The 18484-nt window shown below is 30.7% G+C and overlaps 1 protein-coding gene across 1 annotated transcript in view; it reads right to left on the bottom strand.

Annotated features, from left to right (window-relative positions):
- Positions 1–18484, bottom strand: part of LOC106687913 (uncharacterized) — a 106455-nt gene that overhangs the window by 41287 nt on the left and 46684 nt on the right. The window contains exon 2 of the mRNA XM_014432081.3: positions 5477–5535. The gene's annotated coding sequence lies outside the window, so the exon portion shown is untranslated. The remainder of the gene's footprint in view (positions 1–5476; positions 5536–18484) is intronic.

Here is an 18484-nt window from a genome sequence, read left to right as displayed (position 1 = left end):
TGTTTTGGTCCATAAACTTATATTTACGTACTTACTGATAAAAAATTGGTTATTTTTATAATCATTCCCGTATCATTTGTTTATTTTTTAATTCGGTCAGCAATGTATTTCTTATTTTTAGTTCAGAACTTATTGCTGGTATATTACTAGTATATTTTAATATTTTACCAGACTTTAAGTTTGTTTGCTGCATTTCTTTTGTTTTTAATGCATATTTTATGATTTTTTTATCGTATATGATAAGTCGTACTGTGCATTTTTTTACTACATAAATATAAGAGCTCTACTTATAATGCATTTCCATGGCTTCAATTTGGTTGGTTTTCCACAAACTCAAAAAGTTTACATATTGCATTATTTTTTTTTTTTCCCCAGACTCTAAAGAGAGTCTTGGGCCTAAGAAAAAAATATACATACTAAAATAAAAAAAAATTAAAAAATAAAATAAAATAAAGTAAAAAAAAAAACTCTTAAAATATATACAAACAAAATAATAGACAAGATGAACATAATCAAACTATGTGTATAAAAAATAAATAAATATAATAGCATAATGATAAAATAATATATACAATATTTACACAATCGACCTGAGGATCCCCGAGCCCACTCTATCCCCTACGTGTGAGGGGTAGAGCAGAGCTCAAGAGATCCCAGCGCATCTCTCTTGCCGCATCACTGATAATGTAATTTTTTTTTTATTGTTAATGTAATGTTTTGGTCCATAAACTTATATTTACGTACTTACTGATAAAAAATTGGTTATTTTTATAATCATTCCCGTATCATTTGTTTATTTTTTTAATTCGGTCTGCAATGTATTTCTTATTTTTAGTTCAGAACTTATTGCTGGTATATTACTAGTATATTTTAATATTTTACCAGACTTAAAGTTTGTTTGCTGCATTTCTTTTATTTTTTAATGCATATTTTATGATTTTTTATCGTATATGATAAGTCGTACTGTGCATTTTTTTACTACATAAATATAACGGCTCTACTTAAAATGCATTTCCATGGCTTCAATTTGGTTGGTTTTCCACAAACTCAAAAAGTTTACATATTGCATTATCTTTTATTTTTTATTTTTTTCCCAGACTCTAATGAGAGTCTTGGGCCTAAGAAAAAAAAGTGAGGAATCATTATAAGATATCTATCTTGAAAAATTGTATATTATTATCATACAATGTATATTAATATTTTTTATATATTATTCAATAGTTTAGATTTGTTTATTTTTACATCTGTATTGCGGGAATTTTGCATTTATTTTGTATTTCATAATGTATAGCTTTAGCTTACTTATACATTTTTTGTATTAATTTTTTTAAATTTTTTTTAATAATAATATACTACTATTTCGAGTTGTGGGCCGATTAGATTTAAAACAATATCTAATTTAACTTATCTTTACTTACTTGAGGATTGTATAATACATTATTTAAGAATGGTAATAAGTTAAAATATAAAGACAATTATACAGGTGAGATAGTAAAGCACTCTCACTCTTGAAAATGAGATCAATATCTCCAAATATCTCTAAATAAAATTTAGCTCTAGGTTTTGAAGGTAATACTCCGATAAGTGTTGATTCGGAAGGCCTCAAGCTACAGCAGCTATCGTCCACTGACACACTTTCTTCCCGACGGATACCGTTATCCCTTTTCAAGCATTCTCAACTTATAATTTTGGAATAAATATCTCAACTTTAGCACACATTTAGTAGACATACATAAAAGAAAAAAAAACAGTGTATTATGGACAATTATGGATTAGTTAGAATCCAGCGATTTCTGCGCCTCTTTTTTTGAGAATTGTCCCATAAAGAAAAATGATTTCCTTACGTGCAGGTAGAAGTCGATGAGCCTTTGATTGATTCAGTTCTATTAATTTATGACTTAGTGTATAATAAAAATTATATATACAGCGATAAACTTCTTTACATCGACGAAGGTATAAATAGCAGAATTAATAAATAAGATTTTCTATAATTTGTACCATCTTCCCACCAAAGATATGTAAGAGTTAACACAAGGTTAGAATTCTCAGGGCTTGTTACATGGATTAGTCAAAAATTTAAAAACGGAACCCTCCTTGAGAAAAATTTTAACATGAAGACAAAAAAAAATATATGTTTTTTCATGTAATAATTGGATAATAAAAGTGGACCAAAGAAAGTTACAACAGACATTCGATTTAAAAAAAAAAAAAACAGAGTGCATCATCATCATAAATGATTAGTTTTTAGTTTGGAGATTATTCTTTGTTTTATTTATTTATTTTAATATGTTGACCTCTCTATTTGTGTGTTTTAACGTATTTATTCATTAAATTATTTTATTTTATTAGTACTATTGTTTTTTAAACTTATTTATCCATTCAAGTGTTTCCTGTAACCGGTTTTTTTTATTATATTTTCCCTGTAATCTATGTGTTAGTCTTATTCTCGTAAAATGTATCTATTTGTTTGTTCTTGGTAAACCGATCTACTGCTGTGACTATGAATGATGGTCTGATCTCACATTACCGTCTAATATTGAATTTGTTTAGCGGGTCACTGAAGAGGATCTAGGAGGGTGAATTCCGGAGAGCGAATTTGTTGATCGGGTGTATTGAAAAATTGTGAAAGGGTGAAATTGGAGGAGCAGAAATGAGAAAGAAAAATAGGAATGAATGGAAACAATTGTATTTGTTGTACAGACCGAAATTGATTGTAAAAGGAAACTGTATGGGGAAAAAAAAATGTTTATTATATCTTATTATTGTATCTCTTTTTTTCTGATTATACTATGTATGTGTAATTTATATATGTCCGATTACGGATTGATAAGTATGCTGTGTGAGATAGCAACCTGATGTATTTAGGCAGCATAGATAAATAAAGTATTTCTCTCTCTCTATCTCATAAATTAACAGAGAATAAGGGTTTATAACAGTTACTAAGTTAGGCCGTGATGTTTTAATAGAATATCCTGAGGATGGGAAAGGCTATGTAAGAATTTGATCATATGAAATTGAACCCTATTTCTTTTGAAAATAACAGAGGTTATAGTGATAATAATTCTGTAAGTTTGCTTCGACGCACAATGGTCTAAAAACCAATTTTAGCGTTCCAAAAATCGATTTTCGGCAGAACGGGTATTTTTTAATTCCAATCGCAGTTCATTAAAAGCTGAAGATAACATCTACGATAAAATAATAGAAAGTTTCTAAGAAGTATTTTTTATATGTTTAAGTAAGAAGACACAAAAACCATGGCATATAACCGCGTCTACTATGAGCTGACCTGGCTTGGAAATGATCGAAAGGGCTTAGAAATGATTTATGGTCAATTTCGAATATGCCTAAAATAACTGATCAAAAAAATTTATTGGTTTGTAAGTTGTTAGTTCGATGTAAATCCAAAATTCTGCTACTTAAGTACCTTTTCTAAACTATTTTATTGTTGAGCCGTGTTTTGTTTTTTCCCTGTGTTCTTTTTTGTCATTATTATATATATATTTTTTACTAATCCTTACTAGAAATTATTTAAACTATTATTATGCACTATAATCATATTTACTTAATTTTTTCTATGTCCGTATTTCATTTTTTAATTTGTTATTACTATTCGTGACTAGAAATTATTTTAAATTTTTAATATCTGTTACAAGCATATTTATGGTAGATGTACTGAATAATAAAAGGACAAAATTGCATTTGTTTAAACTAAGGATTAACAATTTATTGGTAGCACTGAATTAGTGCTTATTACAACGTCTACTGTTGCTATGATTATGGCACTGACACCTTCAGTTTAAGAAATAATTGACTCCTTTTTATCAGCTACCTGAAGAAGTGAAGCCGTTTATAGCAGAGGGAGTTAAGCAACTGCCTCGTGACTGCAGTGGCGCGGGTTTGAATCCGATCTGGGGAGGTTGACTTTTATTCTTGGGCGGTCCCAAGAAATAAGAACTTGACCCCCCACCACGGTTAGAATAGGTTGGTTACTTCTAGACACGTATTTACCTTTCCCGCATGTCAGAAATGACAAGGTAGGGTGTCATAAAAAAGAAAAAAAAAAGCTATCTGTAGATGCTAAGGAATCTTAGCAGTAAGAGACCCGATAGTACAAGGAACACAATACGCAAAAAATGTTACTACTATGATAGATAGATATAATAGATATAGATAACTAGAGATCCTTCAAATAATGTTCCTGCAATTAAAGTTTTTAAAAAGGCTGTTTAAGACTTTTAAATTAAAAATTTAGATTTTTGGTACCCTAAATTTTAATTTACAAGCCAGTATGCGAAGGTGATAACTTATTAGTATATAAAAATTTCGAATCTGCAGATTAAAAAAAATAAGTCTTTCTTTTCCGGTTGTCTTTTATTTCTAAAGCTTCCTCAATTTGTTTTTTCTTTTAATTCAGCGAGTACTATTGTTATTGTAGCTATTTTGTTCTGTTTTTTTTTCTTCTGTTTCTACTTCTGTATGTATTGTATGAATGAATATTTCAACACTAATACTCAATGCCCTTTATTTGTGGCAGACTATATATATATTCTCTTCAATAAATATTATACCAGTAAAAAAACAAAAAAAAAAACCTTGACTTCTTAAGCTTAGAACCTGAACCAACTAGTACAGAACCGCTTTTGATCAAACTTAAGTTGCATGAAATGTAAAGTATTTTTAAAAACATCTTTCAAGGAAACATAGGGGGTCCTTATTTAATCCTATACGTGACGAATGAAAAAAATGAAAGTGATAATAAGCGAATTTAAGAGATTTTTACTTTCACTAACCCACATATGAAATAAGGGGAATTATTGTGAACGTTAAAATTTCGATTTGGAGTTTTCAACGGGAATAAACATCTTTTAATTATCAATTTTAACATCACTGAGTAAGAATTGGGTGATGCAAGTACCAACTGCGATTTTTCACGTGAGTTCCGTCTTCGCTTTTTTCGTGAACGGCAACCTTAAATAATTTTTTAAGGAATTTACATCCACTTGTAATATCCTACACTAAATGCACCCGGTAATTTTAAAATAATGGTAACTTTACCTTTTTAAAATTTTTGAGTTTCGTCGGTAAAAATCATCTTAAAAGAAGTTTTCCTCTACACCCAACTTAATCTATGAAAATTCTTGGAGCAATTTCAAATAAAACAGGAGTATGAAAATAATGATTTTTTTTTTTAAAGTAAATGATGAATCTTTACTAATCGCCCTAGAATAATACTTGTCTGTCTTTTGGTTTATTATTTAATTAAATATTCATAATGCAGCTGTACAAATTCTCGAATTATATGTCTTTATTATTGTGTACTAAGAGTATCGCAGAATAAATATGGATTATATAAAAATAAATAATGGTAAATGGAGTTAAAATAAATCAACACATAAAATAAATATAAAATATATTATGTGAAATATTTAAAAAACTTAAAAAATGTAATAATAATTAATATAACAACTGAACCAACCTATCTTTTTTTACTGTGATCGGCAGCTTACTTGCCACCATGTTAAGGAGCTACAGCACCTGCAAAAAATAAAATAAAAACATAAAAAACCTCATAAAATAAGAGTATAACAATGCATCATAATAATTGCTCTATTTTTTATTACTATTATTGAAACAATATATTTTTAAATGAATGTAATTACATAATAACTGACGTATTTAATTAGAAAACAAAAGCTTTTAAATAACCTACAGAACGCAAATATGTAGTCTTAGCCTTGTTACCCTTGATTGTGGTAGCTTGTATTATTATTCTAAAATAAAAATTATTATAATAAGAAAAAAATTTAAATAAACTATTCCAAGGCAGTGTAATTACAAATTTTTGTACCCACGAAATATTCTCACCAGGTAATTTATGGTGGAATATTGTTGCTCTGATAGAGTAATTACTAAATAAATTGTGAAAAAGCATTTAGCAATTTTATGCAATTATGCATATTTTATTTGATATTTTACTATTTTTGTATACATTTTTAATATTTTAATATTTATTCCATATTTATTGTATATTAATTTTAACATAGTTAAATTTTTCCTAATTTATATTTGTTACTTAAGTATCATTTCAGATCTCTATCACTATTTTATCCATTATTCTGTTAAAGGCACATTGGGTTGAAAACAAAATATGAAAGGGAAAAGGAAGGGAAGGAAAAGAAAAAAAGAGAGGATGGAAAAGGAGGGGAAAAAATCATGAAAAAGAGAGAGAGAGGTAAGGATGGTAAAGGAGGGGAAAAAATCATGAAAAAGAGAGAGAGAGGTAAGGATGGAAAAGGAGGTGAAAAAATCATGAAAAAAAGAGAGAGAGGTAAGGATGGAAAAGGAGGGGGGAAATCATGAAAAAGGGAAAAAGAAAAAAAAAAAAGAAAATAACCAAAGAGATGAAACACATTGTAATGAAACATATTGTACACCTGGCTAGGCTTACTTATCGTGAGATTAAAAATATTGTCTGATTAGACTAAAATAAGTATGCTGTGTGACTAACAACCCAATGAAGTTGGGCAGAACGACTTTGTATTTTAAAGAAAATATTCGGTTACATTGATTGAGAACCAATGGGTTACTTGGTCAATTGGTCACAAGGAGGAAAAATTTAAATTTAAATCAGTCAACAAATTGATATCAACTATCACTAGATATTAAAAAAACCTTTCACAAAGATTTTTTTTTTGTTGGGATAAGACAGCGTAAGAAAGTACGTGGAGAATATAATTATACAGAAGTTATTATTATACAGAAAAAGTTGTTTATAAATATGAACATGGATAAAAATAAAATTATTTGTGCAATTCATTTAAAAATTCTAAACACATTGTTTTTGTTTTTTTTTACAATGTGAAGAGAAAATGGAGAATTTATTTTTATTATTTTTACCATAGGCTTCTAAATTTCTTATAAACAATTTCTACCACGACGGCTTCCGGTGAATCGCTCGCGTTTCCTTTCGGACCAAATTGAGGCTGATTGTGAATCTATCATGACAAAAATACGAAAATTAATATAGAGACTATATAAGGGTAATATTTCAACCATTAGGATGATAATGAGCGAAAATAGACGTAAATAAAAATTTCGATACAGCACTTGGTTAACTAAATCCTTTTAAACTATTTTTTAGTTAGGAGATAATTTATTTCGTTCATTATTCAAGCAGTAAACAATTTAAGGAAGTTATAGTTAGTTTTTTCTATTTCACGGTTGAATGCAAATAAAAAGGACAATTACTGAAACTGTTATTTTCTAATTTTAGGCTAGTTTAGATAATCCAAGTCTAAGTCAGTCAATAACGTTCACCTAGACTAAAACTGTTCCACATTTTAGTCTGTAACGTTTGAAGTACACTAATATGTGACGTAAATTTTGATTATTAGCATCATATTTTTAAAATTAGTACACATATGAAATGTAATTCCCAGTTCGTCCCCGTTTGAAAGCAGGAGCAGACATATAAACTCAGAGCTGGACATGAGATTTTGAAACGGGCATTAACTAAGACATTGAGGTAATACATCGTTATTAAAAATTTCCTTAATAAAAAATATGTCATTGATTAAGCATATAAACTAAATATTTAAACTGTGAATAATCTGTCTACCTTTTTTGATTAATCTTAAAAAGAAATTCATTCTTAGCAATATTAAAAGTTTGACGGAGACAAGATTATAGTTAATGAAATTCTGCTTAGCTGGCATTATTTCAATATGGATGTGCCTCATAAAAGCGCATCACCTTCATGTATAGGGAGAGTGATCAATGATTTTCTGTTACCTAATGGGCAATTCATGGAAAACATGCAAGAAGCCAAGGGAATAAAGATATTTAGGGGGCATATTTCTGTGATATATGTTTAGCCCAACCACTAAGCCAGACATTGAAAATGAAAATGAAATAGCCTTTTATTTATGCAATAAATTAAAATCATACAAAATACAATTTAAACATTTAAAGAAGATAGAGAAAAAAAATAAATAAATTTATATATATAATAGTTGACAACACATTAACTTCTATCAAGTTTCTTTCCTTCTTTCTGTATCCTTTCCTCCTTAGGCCTTCCCTTTCGGGAGTAATAGTGAGCACTTCCCGGGGTAACCAGCCCTCTTGGGAGGCGAGTTCTTTCCATTTCTCCTTCCAGACATCCCTGTCCTTAGCAGCTCTCCACCAGAGAGGTCCTGCCATCCTCTTGAATATATCTATCCATCTTTTCTTTTGACGTCCTTTTGTTCTTCGAAGGTTGTATGCAGTCTACATTCTCTGGCAATTTTTGACCATCTGTCATCTTCGCACCGAAGGAGATGCTCTACCCATTTCCATTTGCTCAATCTTGTCATCTTCAATGTGTTAGTGAGTCCTGTTTCTTTCTGGATCCAAGCATTTTTTATTGGATTACTTTTCCTCACATTCACAATGCTTCTTCACATGTTCCAGCTCGACATTATGAATTAATTTAAATTAAATAATTTCGTTACAGGATTTAATTAGTCCCTACAGAGCAATATCCGAAAAAGATAAGACGCAAAATGAATGTGTTTAGTATTTGATTTATAATACAAGTAACGAATATTAATACAATTGAAGAAAAAATAAATGGTCTAGGTTTAAGAGATATATTTCGTTAGAGTTGTTTCGTGTTTTTATTTTTTAAATTAAATAAAGAAAAGAATGTTTTTCAGACTGGAAATGGTTTAGAAATCATTCATTATCCATTCTTAACAACGAAGTAGTCTGGTTAAGAGTAAAATACATGATTGGTGATAATGGATGAAAGGTTTGTCCTAGCTCGGCAGGTGTCAGAAGTTAATGGTGTGGATGTTGGCAGAAGCACATCATGTAGGTGGACTACTTTATTATGTGTGGTAGATAATTTTGGTGCCGCGATCTTCCTCTTCCACCAGACACCATGACGCACCTCTGTGGGAGGTGTGGGTCGCGGCCAACGACACAAACAGGTCTGCAGTCAACTTTCGCGCAGTAGAACTTTTGTACCCCAATCCCCATATGAAGATTTTCTTCAGACAAAATATATATTTAAATTATTAACTATCAGTCAGAATGATTGTAAAAAAAAATCTCCTCATCAAATCTACATTGTAAACGATAAAATTATATAAGAATATAAATTTTTATTAATATTATTATTTTATTGATTAATTCTAGTTTTCTAAACCCCAATTTACTCATTTTACTATAATTAATATATCTAATTTTGTTTTATTTTGTAGAAAGATAGTCCGGGTAGCAGTTACTAAAGGTATCAAAATAGTAGAAGAAAACTATCTATTGTTAAGCAATGTTTAGCTCCACTCGGGTTCATCAGGGCTGAATGAAAAAACAACATACAAACATTGTAAGAACTGTGTTCTGTCAGTTAAAATAAAAAACATTTCAAAACAATTGTTTTGTTTATAAAGTATATAAAAAAAGAAATATTAATAATAATTTAAGGAAGTATACATATAAGTAAAAACTAGTTATTAATAAATACAACTAGGTATGATAAAATTCTAAATAAAGATCTAGACTAATAAATAGTCCAAAAATACTCGTAAGAACTAGTTATAAATATGATAAAGAGGAAGGTGTAAAAGGTAAAACAGATAGGTGAGGTATAGTAATATGTAAAAGGGAGATATTAAGAAACTTAATAAAAATAACAAATAAACATAGAGGGAAGTACCAGTCAAATTGAAATAAAGATGACAACTGAGGAGGTTGGGAAACGGAAAGAACAGTAAAAAATTGTCCCCACTCCTTCTTCTAACCCTTAGGAAGTGTAAGATTTTTTAAAATATACAGATAGGTAAACTGACAGAAACATCTAATATTACAATAGGTAAATATATCCATTATATTCTATTATCAATTTTAATTTATATTCATTTACTTGTTGTATATATGTGTATACAGTTGTAAATAACAATAAATAAATTATTTAAAAAACAAAAAAAAATTATATTCATCCTTATTTTATTTTTATTACTTTATTGTTTACTTTATTTATTTGTTTTTCTTAGTTTATTGTTTATCTTTCTTATGTATAAATGGTGTAATTGAATATGTACAGCTCCAATTCTCATTGCCCTTGAGTGTGGGCAACTTGTATTATTATCTCAATGAAATATATTGTTAATTTTTTTTTTCTAAATTCCCTTGTAAATTCGTTTGAAATAGATCAAACAAATGTATTTTTCTTTTGTGAAATATTAATTAATATATTGTAGATGAGAAAAAAAAAGTATTAACTAATCCCATTTTCCGTGGAGTATTTTAAAAAACCGGAGAATTTTAATGAGATGCCTGGGGAGGGTGGAAGTCAGAAAAAATTAGAAAGAAGATCGAAAATGGCCAAAGGTAAGAAGGCCGAAACATTACTAGGACGTCAAAAATATATATAAGTATAACATAAAATTTTTCATAAATAAAATATTTTATTCTCATATAGTTGTTTTTTTTTATATACAATGTTGGTTTAATGAGATCCTATTAGTCCAAGAGCCCGTGCTGAAAATTCTTATATGTGATGATGCCATGATCAAATAAAAACTTGATAGTTTTTTTTTTTTTTACTGTTTGCAATGCCAATAAAGTTGGATCAAGTGGGATCAAGCTACATGCAAACATAACGGTTTTTTCAAAACATTAAAACAAATTAATTTTTCATACAAGACCTTAATGTCCCAAGTAATCTTATCTAGCCCGAACCAGATATCATTCCTTCCATTATTAACTCCCTGCTGACCACCAAAACTCACTAGTTTCTAACCTTGCTACCTCTTCCATTCCTGACAATCCTCCGAGGCGCCTGAAAAAAAGATGGCCACGAGACCAGCTAATGTTAAACGTCATTAGAGTGCTACCAATGGGTAGTTTCACTACACACCTGTAAAACTCCAATTTAACTGAGATCTTGCTTCCTCTTCCATTCCTGACAATCCTCCGAGGCGTCTGAAAAGAAGATGGCCACGAGACCTCATATTGTAAAAATGTTTTTAGAGTGCTACCATTGGGTAGTTTCTCTACATGCTTGTACCATGCCATTATGATTTCCTCAAATTTACTTGATGTATTTATCTACAGTTGTAAATATCAATAAATAAATTTAAAAAAAAAAATTTATTTTCTCAACGGTAATTTTTTTTTTAACAAAATGCTACCTCACTCCCAACCCCCCCCAAAAAAATCATTTCAACATCTATATTTGACCCTAACTCAACATTCTCGTATCTGTAGAATGCCGATTCAAATCCAGCCTGAGGCTGACTTTTATTTCATTGCAGACCAACGAAACTAGAAAACCTAATGGAACAGCGTTTAAAGTAAAGTAATTTTTCCAGAATATGGGCCCTAAAACAGCTATTTACGTTCAATATACACTTTTTTTAGAAAGCAACATTTCATAAAAAAAAATACACTGGAAAATCAGTAGTTAGTAAATTAATTTTTGAAAATTTATACCTCAGGAATCATTAGACATGCAGATGTCTATTAGCACTCAAATTAAGGCTAGCTTAATGTACTATAAAGTAGTTTATGACCTTTATCTTTATAGGAGTAATAGCTTTCATGATATTACCAAAACATTGATTTCGGTTGAGTTGTTCTGGTAAACCTTTAGGTTTATGAAATTATATCATAGTAACCATAAATTATAGCATAAAATTTCATATGCAAATAAAATAAAGATACTATAACATCGTAAATTATTTTATAGCACATTAAACCAGCTTTTATTCGAGTGCTGATAGCTCTATTTAAATTATGTCCCATTAAGTTTTTTTAGTGCTGTTGGCAGTTTCAAAGATATGGCGCTCTGAATGCATTTTTTAAAACTTTTTGAAGGCGCCACTTTTACTAGTAGATCTGACTCTCATTTCTTTATTGGCAATGCAATATAGATTAAAACAAATATTATTAAAGTTTTCACGGGACAAAATCGATATTTTTGCACTGGATCTCGTACTATAAGATTTTTATCCTTAATCATTCTGATTGATAGTTAGTGATTAAGAATGCATTCCACTTAAAAAATTAAATAATAATGATAAAATTGATCATAATATGAATTTAGTTAATTTCAATGCGCGACCACACTCAAAACGTTCTACCTTCTTTAACACCACACAACCAACCTGGGAAATCATTTACTACCAAAGTAAAATATTACACAAGTTTCAACTTTCTTTCCGATTAATGAATCCCTTCAAGCTGGCAAAATACAAAAAATGGTTTCCACTCCTACCGCAAATCTAAAATGCATACTAGACATTGATGCTCCTTGTAAAACTCGAACCATTTGCGTCTTTTATTTTTATATATATATATATATATATATATAATCCATTCAAGATACCTCACTTCCTAACAACCCTCGCTCAATTTTCTATCCGGTACAATAAAGCCACAGTTACATTTAAACTCTACATTATATCTATTATATATTGAGTATTATTGAGTATTTACAGGCCACGCATTGCCGTTACATGTTGCGGTCTTTTCCTTTCCCTAGACACTTACTTAATCTAGATCCATGCCAATTATTTTATGCAACACATTTATATCATATCAAATCATATCTCCTATTCTGAAAATATCCATTAACTTTCCGTCGAGAGAAAATATAATGTATGAAGCTAGGAATTAGGTTCGTATAGAATTGGAAAACCAGGGGCCAGTTTCATAATGAAAGCCAATAGTATTAGGGGAGAAAGAAATACTTTATTCATGCTGCCCAAATATATCGGGTTGCAACATTACACAGCATACTGATCAATCCGTGACTGGACAAATATAAGTTACATATTTTTAAATGATATGATATAAAACATAGATAACATTTTTTTTTTCTTCCACAGTTTTCTTTTACTTTTCTTTTACAATTAATACCAGTCTACAAACTAACTACAAGTTTTTCGATTTATTCCTTTTCTTTTCACAACCCCTATTTTATTTGATCAACGAATTCCCCTATATAACAAATATTAACATAATTAAAATAATAAAAAAATAATAACTAAAACAACAAATAAGATATGCGATGCATGCATGCCATCCCACTTCTGGATAACTCCCATACTCATTATTTTCCATGCATGTGGTGGTGTATGATTCCCAGGGAGTCAAGTATTATATTTTCTGTCAACCTAGCCACGTCCTGGACATCGACCCCGAGCTCCTCCACGAAGCTCCTAGTTGTGATGGGAATCGTTCCACGGGCTCCGAACCAGAGGCCTCTCACGTTGAAGTCTCGTTCTCCGATAAATAAAAGTACACAAACTGTAAAGTACAATCACTAATACATTTTGTTTCATGATAGGGACGACTATTAGTGATATTACATGAGTTTAAAATTAAAAATTATCTGGCAGAATTGTATAAGTCAGTGAAATTGTACCAAATGCAAACTACAAGATTAATTGTAATAGTTTGTACTTTATTATGTAGCAGGGCTCAGGCTACCTCAAGCAGGTATATGTTTTATGAAAATTGTCTCTATCGTCAGAAAATGAAATAAGTGGATAATTAATTCTTAATTTAGATAATTAACTTCTTTTCTCATTGAAACAAAACTTTAATGAAATTCTAAATATCTGTTTTGTCTTATAATACGTTTTAAACAGAAAATACAGGTGAACAAAGAATGGGTATTGTCTGTTTCTCGGAAATCTTCAGGGACAAAATAATACGTGACAATCCTTTAAACAGAAGTGGTGATTGCAAGCCTTGGAGTAAAGAGCTACCTAACCTAATCCTGTAGCCAGATATTTCACACACCATTCACAAAAATTCAAAACTTACAACCAATAAAACTAATAATAATTAATAAACTAATTGTCATGAATGATAGCTGCACAGAAGAATAATACTAATGCGTTCCATGGAAAGACAATGTCACCGAAAAATGATAATGATACCAATGAATCAAAAGTTCTCTAAATCAGGTAATGTAGTTTTCCAATTATACAAATAGAACGAAAAAAAAAAACTGGCAGCTCGTACCCGTTTGCAAAGATACCATGAAAATCAAATCCAAAACCCAGCACAAGGTTTTGAGTGGGTAGTAGAAACCACTACCAACGTAGACTTTGATAGTTTAGCCCACTCTTGGAAAAAGCATTGTCTACAAATACCTTGCTTTATATTCCCAAAACTACAATAAAAATATTTGTGAAAATGTTTTCAATGGAAACAGAAGCTTGCGAAAATAAGAAAGCCCAAGATATGTCTCCTAGCTTTATAATTGAATCGTTATTCACGCCTGACTTGTGTTTATTTTCATCAAAACTTTAATTTTAACGTTGCCATAATAATTAATATGAATGACCAACCGACTGCCCTTCAGTATCCTTTAATAATGGTGCTCTTACCCCTGTCGAACAGATCCGCTACCTTGGACTACATCTCGACAAACGACTAACCTGGAATCCTGACACAAGACTGAAAAGACAGGAAACTGCACATTGATTTCGACTATTACAGTACTTACTGGACAAACGGTCTAAACTTCCAATTCATTACAAAAGACTGATCTACATGACTGTAATGGACGTACGGAATTGAGCTTTGGGGCTCGAATCGAAACCTTCGAATTCCTTGCGTATCCAATCTTTGCAATCAGAAATCCTAAGTAAAATCCTCAATGCTCCTTACTTTGTCACAAATAATATCATATATAATGAAATGACCTTAATGGTCCATATGTAACCGATCAAGCCCGAACCAGATATCATTCCTTCCATTATAAACTCCCTAACCATCTAAATCCACTAGTTTCTAACATTACTTCCTGTTCCATTCCTCACGATCCTACGACGCGCCTAAAAAGAAGATGGCCACGAGACTTGCGAATGCAAAACCGTCATTAGTGTGCTACCAATAGATAGATTCAATAGATGCTACCAATAGATAGTTTCTCTACACGTCTGTATCACTCCATAATAACTTACATCAAATTTACTAAATGCATAATAATCTAATGGGGCTCCACTAAACCATCGAATTCCTCCCGAATCCAATCCTTACAGTCCAAAATCCTTTGTAAAATCCTAAATGCTGCTTACTTTGTCACAAATCAAATCATCCATCAGGACCTCAATGTCCCCTATGTTGATGTTGCCAGAACCAGATACCAATCCTTCCATAATAAACTTCCCAATCACCCAAACCAACTCGTTTCCAACCTGGCTTCTCCTTCATTACCTAATAATCCTCCTAAACGTCTGAAAAAAAGATCGCCTCGAGATCTTCTCCTCTAGAAATGTTTTTGGAGTTCTATCAACGAGTAGATTCTCTAAATGTTTATATCATGTCATTATATCACTTACAGCAAATTTACCTGATGTATACAGTTGTAAATAACAATAAATAAATTATTAAAAAAAAAAATCAGGTTTTGGGACATATTAACCAATATAGTGTTCATATCATATCACATAAAAGGGTATGGGATGTACTGTAAAGTGACACTCATCCCATATTTCTAGATAAATTAGGGAAGTTTCTATTGAAATCCCAAAACTCGTGGTTCTCTAATTTTTGGTCCATTTATGGGGACTTGACAGCTCTATAATTAAAAAACGAGTGGACAGATCACAATAAAATATCACATTTTTTCAAATATATACCTATCAACATCTGTGCAAAATTTTAAAATCTGAGATAGTAAGGTTTAAAGTGAGTTGATGTTGGAATGACCTTGACGAAATCCTTCCAACAATCATTATCCTGAGATCTATCCTTCGGACGCTTTCCCGTAGTCCATTGGAGTCTTGTCTAGGTAATACTATCTTGTATTGTAAAAAATGTAAATTATAGCAATAGTACTATTAAAAGTAAAAAAAATTAAATTTAAAGTAATGATAATAAATAACTATATAAATAAACTAAAATACTATCATGATTTGTATAAATAAAAATATAAATCGATATCAAAAATATAATAAAATAAAACTGATCACATAATGAAAATAATAATAATTTCCCTAGTGTTAGCTAATTTTACAATATAGCTGGAAATGTGTTGTTTTTTTTAAACTCTGCTCTTCTCGCTGTAAATTAATGTTTTCTAGGTAAGATATAGAAATAGCCTATCTCTTATATGGGATTTCGGGGGTGATACCTTTACCTACGGGAAGGGAATATTCTCTCTTTTATTATTATTGGCGTTATGATCTTGAGAGACTTCAACGCTGTCGGCATACATCGACCAATATTCGTTATAAGTGAAAGTCATAAAGATCTCGAAGACAAGAGATTACTAAAGTGGAGGAGAACTTCCAGCGAATTCCCCTACCCAATTCACAAACCTGTTTTCCCGCCAGATTCGAAATATTTCACACTGATTACCCTTTTCTTATTGGAAAATAATTTTAGTTTGATTTCTCTCATAACATATGATATAAACTAATTAGATTAAAATTTACTCCTTAATTTTACCTGCACACTAAGAAGGGGTGAAGATGTCCTGTTAGTTAATATCCAACAGGGCTCACAATACACACAATCTAGAAACAGCAAAGCCAGTACCGCTCGATTATTTTCTTTGTATCAAAAAAATTATAATTTACAGAAAAAAATTAATTTGCTTCAAAATCTCTTGAAGCCTGTATGGTCAGGACTTTAATATTTTAGATTTAAAACACCATCTTTCCAGTTCTCAGCAAAAAAGAATCTTTATAATGACAGGAAGTATGATATTTTACACCAGTTACATTTTTTATCTTTGGAAGAATTGTCCGATAATGATGATAATTTATCTTGATTGTCAATTCTTCTTTTGTGACATCTTCAATTTCACTATTTTTCAATTTTCGTTGTTTCGTTTCTTCATTTTGCGAAACTTACCTCCATTCCCACGTTTTTTAAGTTCATCATTCTTATAAAACCATTTACTCAAAACGAAACGGACACAAGATGTTCAAGTGAAGAATAAACTCAACTTGAGTACTTAAAACAAACAGAAAATACAACATCAGAGATAATACTGTATAGAACAGTGTGGTTGTGGTTCAAGAGCCTTGGGGAAATTTCTTTTCTTATTTGAAGTGTTCCATGCATGGACGTAGGCAGGATTTCGCCAAGGGGGGGGGCGTACACATATATAATGGGTATATATATCGAAACGTGGGGTAAAAGAAATATATGTAATTCCACACTTCAAGAAATACTCCCACCATTTTATTTCTACTTCATAAAATTATTCAATCAACACTTTGATTAAATTTTGATTACCAATAATGATAATGAATTATTGTAAATGAAAGTTGAGAATTGATCGTAAACTTCATTATTGTACATAAATATATACAATAAATACAAAAATACAAGAGGTGATTCTAGGATTGCCTGCAAAAATATTAACCACCTCTTCTAAGATGATTGCCTTCTTATTTTCAACAAACATTCAGAGATTGTTAAAAAAGCAAACTGGAAATTGATCCTATAATAGGAACAATGGAATCTAAAAAATGTTCTTTTTTATTTGTCCCCCCCCCCACTTATTATAGAGATAAGTATATGACGAATATTTGTGCTCATTGAATCTTACCTTTTTTCACCAAAGAATCAAAGTATATCTTATCCCTCCTAAGGTGTGTTTGTGATCTTGTGATCAGTAAAGAAGTGAACCCAACAATGTTATGTTCCTAATTAAAGCATGTTTCCATAAAGACATCATCTATGAAATAATTTCACTATTTTCTTTCTTTTTTTTTTTTGGGTCCCAAAAAACTCCACCTAGCCTACACCCATGGTTTCATGACTTGTTTGGCTACTCAAAGCAGGAACGTTTCAAGATGGTGCCGATTGAAAGAGGGTAACAATTCTATTAAAACTTTGTTGTTTTAAATTAAAATAAAATTTACGACTCCCGTATTTCCAGTTTGATAGGAGCATAGCACCGAAGAGGCCAAAATGGTAGCTGGTGATAATAATAACAATAATATACCACGGAGAGCAGCTACAACTATCATTTGACTAGGTGTCGAAAATAAGTTTGGCACAATGACGAAGTTCTCTGAATATTTTGGCCATTGAAATAAATGATAAATGGCAGTTTTGAGAATGGATTCTAGCAGCCGAAACGTGGACGATGTAAAAGATTCAAAATAATTAATATAGTTTCATTGTTAACATTAAAAAAAATCAAATTCCAATAAATCCCACCAAATCACATTTACCCTTCGTAGTAAACCTTCGTCTTGCCCCACAGTATCTTTTAATAATACCTCACTTATTCCTGTTGAACAGATCCGTTACTTAGGACTACATCTCTACAAACGACTGACATGGAATCCTCATACAAGACTGAAAAGACAGAAAACTGCTCGTCGATTCCGACTATTACAACATTTACTAGACAAACGGTCCAAACTTCCAATCCATTACAAAAGACTGATCTACATGACTGGACATACGGAGTTGAGCTATGGGGCTCCACTAAACCATCTAATTCCTCTAGAATCCA

Source organism: Halyomorpha halys, unplaced genomic scaffold (assembly GCF_000696795.3).
Source record: "Halyomorpha halys isolate HHAL.00 unplaced genomic scaffold, Hhal_1.1 Scaffold1024.1, whole genome shotgun sequence".
NCBI classification, from domain to species: Eukaryota; Metazoa; Arthropoda; class Insecta; order Hemiptera; family Pentatomidae; genus Halyomorpha; species Halyomorpha halys.
This window is presented reverse-complemented; position numbering and strand designations above follow the sequence as displayed.